The sequence below is a fragment of the Pundamilia nyererei genome, unplaced genomic scaffold, assembly GCF_000239375.1.
Source record: "Pundamilia nyererei isolate P.nyererei 1_Seehausen unplaced genomic scaffold, PunNye1.0 scaffold00024, whole genome shotgun sequence".
NCBI lineage: Eukaryota > Metazoa > Chordata > Actinopteri > Cichliformes > Cichlidae > Pundamilia > Pundamilia nyererei.
The window spans coordinates 5,072,866-5,080,469 of NW_005187425.1; the positions used below are offsets into that span (position 1 = coordinate 5,072,866).

At 41.0% G+C, this 7,604-nt stretch overlaps 1 protein-coding gene across 2 annotated transcripts in view; it reads right to left on the reverse strand.

Moving 5' to 3' along the window:
* Nucleotides 1-6,871, reverse strand: part of LOC102215614 (protocadherin-15-like) — a 221,912-nt gene extending 215,041 nt beyond the window's left edge. For both annotated transcript variants that reach the window (XM_005727493.1, XM_005727492.1), the window contains exon 1: nucleotides 6,342-6,871. The gene's annotated coding sequence lies outside the window, so the exon portion shown is untranslated. The remainder of the gene's footprint in view (nucleotides 1-6,341) is intronic.
* Between the last annotated feature and the right edge of the window lie 733 nt (nucleotides 6,872-7,604).

A 7,604-nucleotide genomic window follows, 5' to 3' on the forward strand; every position in this document is an offset into this window, starting at 1 on the left:
TGTGTGTGTGTGTGTGTGTGTGTGTGTGTGTGTGTGTGTGTGTGTGTGTGTGTGTGTGTGTGTCATTTCCAGTCTAGATGTTTATTCTGAAAGAAAGATCAGGCATAAAATTCTGACCACTGACAGATGAAGTTAATGACACTTTTTATCTCCTCAATGTGACACCTGTTAGTGGGTGGGATATATTTAGGGAGCAAAGGAGTATTTTGTTGCTGTGTTAGAATGAGTAAATAGGTAAGCACAAGGATTTGTGAGAGTCTGACAAGAGCCAATTTGTGATGGCTGGATGACTGGGTGAGAGATCTCCAAAACTGCAGCTCTTGTGGGGTGTTCCTGGTTTGCAGTGATATCTATCAAAGTAGTCCAAGGAAGGAACACTGGTGAACCAGTGACAGGATCATGAGTGGTCACTGATACACGAGGGGAGTAAAGGCTGTTAGTGCTGGTTCTGATAAAATGGTGTAGGAATACAGAGTGCATCACAGTTTTATGAGTATTAGACTCTATAGTGTCAGATCAGTGAGGTTGCCCATGCTGACCCCTGCCCACTGCTGAAAGTGCCAACAACGGGCATGTGAGCATCAAAACTATAGAACAGAGCAATGGAAAAAGGTGGCCTGGTCTGATGAATCATGTATTCTATTACATCACGTGGATGTCTGGGTGTGCATAGTGCTTACCTGGGGAACACCCAGCACCAGGATGGAAAGAAGGCAAGAAGAGGCAGTGTGATGCTTTGGACAATCTTCTGCTGGGAAACCTTGGGTCCTACCTTCCATGTGGTTGTTACTTTGAGAAGTACTACCTATCCAAGCACTGTTGAAGATCACGTACAGCAGTGGTGCCCAACTCCAGTCCTCAAGGGCCGGTGTCCTGCAGGTTTTAGATATCACCCTCTGTCAATACACCTAAATCAAATGATTAGCTCATTACAAGGCCTCTGGAGAACTTCAAGACGTGGTGAGGAGGTAATTTAGCCATTTAAATCAGCTGTGTTGGATCAAGGACATCTAAAACCTGCAAGACACTGACCCTTGAGGCCTGGAGCAGGACACCCCTGATGTACAGCCTTTTTATTGATGGCTGCGGCCTCTTTTAGCCAGATAATGTTCCCTGCCAAAGCAAAAATGGCTCAGGAATTGTACAACAATGAGTTTTGGTTGTTGACTTGGCCTTCAAATTCCCCAGACCTCAATCCAATTGAGTATCTGAGGGATGTGCTGGACAAACAAGTCCGCCTGATGCAGGCCCCACCTCCCAACTTACAGGACTTAAAGCATCTGTTACTAACACCTTGGTGCTAGATACCACACCTTCAAGGGTTTAAGGAAGTGCATGCCTCGATGAGTCAGGGCTGAGTTAGCAGCAAAAGGGGGACCAACACAATATTAGGCAGGTGGTCATGATCGGTGTATTTATACTTGATCTGAACCGATGCTTCTCCTAGAATAGTTTGTTTACATTACCAATTACAATTGCCAACAGAACTAATGGAAGCAGGTAGAGTTGTTTTATTGGCTTTTCACCAAAAGTCATGTAACCCTGGCAACAAACCACACAAAGACAGATACAGAAACAAGCAGCCAAGACCCAAGTATGTTCCTCATTAGGACATGCTAGAGAGTGCACATTTGCCATAACGACTGCACTTTACAGTATGATGTTAAATTACAGTCATTTTCTATTTATGGATGTTGCCACTTTGCACCTAAATGGGCAGGTCTTTAAAAAGAAGTAAAAAAAATTGACCAAAGTGAGTATTTTTATCATGTCAATTACATTAGCCGTTTTTCTACTGTGATTTGAACCATTGCGACCGACAACATTATGTGTTTACATAGTATAGAATAGATTAAAATAGCTCTTTTGTTTTTTGAAATTCATTGAACTGAATCTCTTCCCATAGTACAGAGAGAAGAATAGGTGATGTCAAGGGTGGGCGTGGTCAATATAACAATCTTTCCTATGGAATCAGCTATTGTGAATATCAATGAGAGAGGGAGTCACACTGATAATATGCTGTTCTGCCCTCACCACCTGTTGCAGGTCATTTCTTAGGCCTGGGCACCACGTACGGTTAGTTAACCATTCAAGAGGTAAATGGGGGGGGGGGGGGGGGGGGGATTGTAAATTTACAATGGGCCCACCAGCAGGCCCATTTTACAAGCACTCTTTAAATGACTGTAATTCTGTTACTGTTCCTCTTTTTTAAGTTACAGAGCTAGTTATTCCAGATGGAGTAGATGATGGGCCTAAGGAAGCTCCCCTGTGGTGTGCCAGTGTTCAAGATGAGAATGGAATGATGGGTGATCTCCCATCCTGAGATCTGTTACTCAGGAGGTAAAGTATCCATATGCACAGTGAACTGCCCTTAGTGTAGGGGGTTAACAGTGCATTCACCTCACAACAAATGGTCCCTGATTTGTGACTGGGATGAATCGTAAAGTGAACTTTATACAGAGTGTCACAAGCTAGTGCAAACCCTGCTGGTCCCAAACTCAGAGAAACAAGCAGGTTGCATTTCGTGAATAAGAAAGTTGTAATTGTAAATGCAAAATTTGATGTTACTGACACTAGAATGTATTTCTAGAACCTGTTTCTACTGTAACTGGGAACACTAAACAAAGATAAATACTATTACTGAAGTGTGATATGAAAACATAGTGACAATATTATCTGTCTACACCTACAAATGTTGAAACAAATGTTTAGTCAAACTATTGTGATTGTACGGTAATCTGCTTCCTTCCTGTCTATTTGCCTTTTCACAAAAACATTTATTTTGAGCTGAGGTAAATATTGATTTATGCTAATAGAATTTCAGTCAGCAAGCATACGGACACTTGCAAATACCCTCACAAAAATCAAGAAAATAATTTGCATATCTGCCTCTGTCAAACGTCCCCCCTCAAAACTCAGGCTGACAGTGTTTTCATGAGAGAAATGAAAAAATATATATTTCTTCTATTTATATGTTTCTTCCAAGGGCAAATGCTGAAGAGAAATGTTGCTTAAAGATAACCTAAGGTTAATAAGTTAAACCAATAGTGGAATATGCTAATTAGACTGGCATCAAGTGAATAGGAAAGTAATCCATCTTTCATCCTGTCAGGCTGGGACATCAACAGCATTATAAACATTCAGTTTTAGCTTCTCAAAGTTGCCATTAAAGTTTTGTACTGGTGGTACAATTGCCAATTCAATAAGGAGAGGAGACCATTATTCAGATTCCTTATTACTCACAGACACAACTGATGAGGGTTTCTTATGGAGGAAAAGTTCCACATGGCTTACACTCAAACAATCAGACTGGGGAGCTAATCAGCACAACTCTTATTCCTCTGTTGATCAGTATACTTCTCAAAGGCACTGAGGTCATTATTTTTGAAGGGACGGACTTCATTTCAACACCAATATATTCTCAGTGATTCCAATCAAAAGTTTGGTATTCCTAAACATACCGGTACTTATCTGACCTTCCATCCATCCTCATGAGGCCAGTTCCTGGAAGTAGTTACTGTACTCTATACATTCACAGATTTTACAAGGTGAAAGCACTAGAGCTTAGAAATCAAAATGCCCCTCAGCACTGGGTTAGATTTTACTATACATAATCTGACTGCACTCGCAACTGCTATGAGGTCTGTCTGTTAAACATTTTTAAAAAGAGATACAACACATTTACAATTAACCAACCTGCTACCAAACAAACTGTTCTTATCTGAGAGACAGAAATCCATGAACAGAACAGGTCTCTGTGTTCCCCGTGTTTGAGATAAGAGGACTGAAAGAACATGAGATGGAAAATAACTGAATAGATGTGCAGGGAGTTTTTCATATTCATATCGAATATGAGGTTATTAATTTGGAAACTATTGGTGCTGCAACATGGAGATAACTTATATGCAATCATCTTCTCCCTTCATGCTCCAATGGGGTTCTGGACACGGCTTTCCACTCCAGCTGCTGGCCACAACAGTTAGTCAAACCCTACAACGACCTAATGCAGCTATGAAATTGTCTCTATGAATTTTCATCACTTTAAGATTTAGATAATGAAAAGTTATATTCTAAATGTGTAGATCACAGTCCCCCTGGTCCTATTCAAAATGAACAGAAAAATCTCTTCCAGATTTGACCAGTGTAAACTTTTATATATATGCAGATATAAGTCCTATACATTCAGGCCACTGAGTCTCACAGCATAAACATAAGTATATTTATTGTGAGTATGCATGTAGATAAATTAACATTTCAGCAACAAATCTGAAAGATGCAATAGTTAAACCGAAAGGGGAAAAAAATCAAAAGGGGAAGCTGTGCTGTGCTCAGAGTGGAGTCCTCCTACTGCAGCAACTCGTAAGCTATTGCACCTCTGTGTGTCAACTTCCATGGCAGTCTTCAAAAATTACCCTTATTTGTTCATCTCCTCAGATAAATTTCTTTGTTACTCCCCTGTGGTTGTTTGTTTGTACTCATCCCCCCCCCCCATCATTTCTACCTGACACTGACTACCGGCAGGCATTACTTGCTGCTTTGTTGAGCTCTGTTACTTCTTTATTTCCCAAAGCCGTGGATGACTTGTCTCTCTCTCACCAGCCTGGACAGAAAGCTGCAGAGCATTGCAATTTCATGCACCCATAACAGATATGATCCATGTGTGTCCATGTATGATCCACATGCACATAGTATTGTTGTATCTGATGAGAAGTTGTATCATTTCAAAGCTGACACGCAGTTCTCTTGTTCAAGATTTTTATTTTATATTTTGGGCCTGCTAAGACAGAATTAAAGGAAATGAAAGACTTTTGGATCTATCAAATTACATCTGTTAACTATTAAATTCCTGCGTAATAGTACGACTACATACACAAGACAAGTATCAAGATGCATGTTATGCTATACAAGATAAACTGTCAATCAAAAAAATAGTCTAAGCTATTTTTCTGATTTCCATGCAACTCTCGTGCAGTGGATAGAAATACATAGACTGTTTGCCTTTACTGTGAGATCACACCTTTAACGTTCAATAAATGGACATTTAGTGTCTTTTTCAAACCAGCTTTCAACCCTCTTCCATACACCTCAATCATCAGATGCTATCCCACTGCGCGAGCCATGACAATGGGCTGCCTATGGAGCAGGGCATGGGCAGAATATCAATAGCGTCTGGCTGGCCTGAGCCACGCTACTCTTCATCTCTCATTTCCCAAATGTGCGCCTCTGGAAAGAACAGGCCAAACCCCAGACTAATGAAGATATCCTGCAGCAGTATTTTTTAAAAGTGTTCCCTACACACTTCTAGGGCATTACTATCTATACCTGTAGATACTAGAAGCTGGAATACACAGGGAGGAGAAGATAATCATTTTCTTGACATTCAAAGTAAGGAGGATTATGTACACACACTACCAATACATTTTTATCTCACCGAATCATTCCTTCCAGAGGAATATCCCTAAATCACCAACAAGCCTTCGCACAATCAAATAAAGAAATGTATCAGACTTGGGCATTAAGTTTTTGCAAATGGTACTCTGACTAAATACAGAAATAGTCCCAGTCATACTACAGAACCCTATACACTGCCCCTAAGAACACACTTTGCTGCATCCATTTTATTAAGTTATAGAGTAAACTAATTACAATATTTAAGCTCTCATACGACGGTATCTATTGACTCTATGCAGCTCAAGAAGTGCCCGTCTGATGATACAGAGGTTTTCAGCTCTACAAGCCAGACTCATGACATGCACGTTTTCTTGTTTTATGGTGATCCCAAGACCAAACACACCTCCTTTTAGCTCCTGGGAGGAAAAATGTCACGATCCAACTCGCACGTGTTACGTGTACCGTACATTAGTGGTACTCGGAAGAAATAACCCCGCAATCTTTGATGTTCCTTTCAGAGTAGGTAGAGGCATCTTTAGTAATGATACCAAGAATGTACTAATGCAGACTAAAATGCGAATCCCTTAACTATTGATCCTCTCCTCGGGTGCACGTTCTGCAAATTACATTTAGCCTTATGCTTTGAGCTTTGGATATCCAGAGCGTTTGAGTAATCTGACGTGATAAGCTTGTAAAATGCCGTGCCTGGTGCCTGGGTAAAGCTGTACAACATACAATATGACTAATAATCCTTCACCATTAATTTAATTGTTTTCGACAAAAAATATTCAAAACGAATGCGATTGCGTCTACACGTAACAAGCTATAACGGCGGATCAGACAAAAACTGTATGTGTGGAGACTGATTTTTTTACATCTTGTACAACTTCACATACTGAATCCAAACAGCCTGAAGAAAACTCAAAAGTGACCAAAATTGATCCCCTTACCTCACGGGCGCAGCCGCTGTATTCCAAGTGCACCAAAGGTCATTGCGCAAATTTTCAGAGGACAAGATGCAGGAGTGGTGAGAAGTAGGTTACACTGCACAATACCTAATCCGGTTGTTAGTGTCCTTCAGACGTGGTCAACCCACTAATCTTCAAAAAAAGCGAAGGGGGTCGGAGGGTTCCGGGTGCAGACGCTCCGCTTATAATCTTGCCACTTATGCGTGTGGCTCACTTTCTCTTGCGCCGATGTCAGTTAAAGTTGTCCGTATTTCTTTCACGAACACAGATGCACATGAACAAAAGCTGCGAACGTTTCCCTGTGCAAAGGAAGAAAGGGTCAACGCGGTCTTCAGCGAAGCCTGTTTACCATTCCTGACAGGTGGCAAGTCCTGCCACCCGCTGAAAAGATCCACACATCACCTAACGGAATGTGGAGACGGCTGAAGCCATAAAGCGATTCTCCGGGCAGATTACCCGATGAGTTCTGTTGGTTTTTACCCATTTCCTCGTTTCTTGCGCTCTGGCGCCACCCAAAGTTGGAGTCCAAGTGTCCAGGATTCCCAAATGTGCTGCCCTTTAACAAATTTAGGCCACGCAATTGGAGCTGAAAAGATGAAGATTTTGAAACACAGTACCAGTGATGATGTTTTTTGTTTTGTTTGGTGCAGGTTTTGACATTTGGATTCATTCTAACATCGGGTATCAAATCAGAGCATCTGCATATAGGTAACATTAAATTAATCGAAAACTTCCCTCATCCCTACTAAACGTCCTCACTATAGTTAAAGCTGTGCACCCCAGGATGCTTCTGTCACAACTAGTTTTCCCAGCTGGATATCCCGCACTGCAGGGCTGCTGCTTTTTCTTCCGTTTGCTCTCACTTTACTGCCTCACCGTTTGCGCCGGTTCCCAATTAACCCAATTAGCTTCCGAGATAAAAGGCAATACTTCCCTTTGTTTTTAAGGCCAGCTCTCAATTTCTGATTTCCATTTCCTCTTTGTTTTCGTCATTTATTTTTCATGGTTATGTCTGAATTTTTTACCTCCTGATAAACAAAACATCCAACACTTTGCTTTCTTTTCACTTGTGGCATCTGAATCTTAAATGCAAACCTAATCCCAATCAGACACAATTTAAAAGCTAAAAAATTCCTTATTTATTTCGTTGTAAATTGTACATAAAGCCGAACTGGAATTATTCTAGTCTCCTACAGAAATCGACTTCTGTCTTGGGATCTCAGAAATCCCAGCTACAAAACGTGC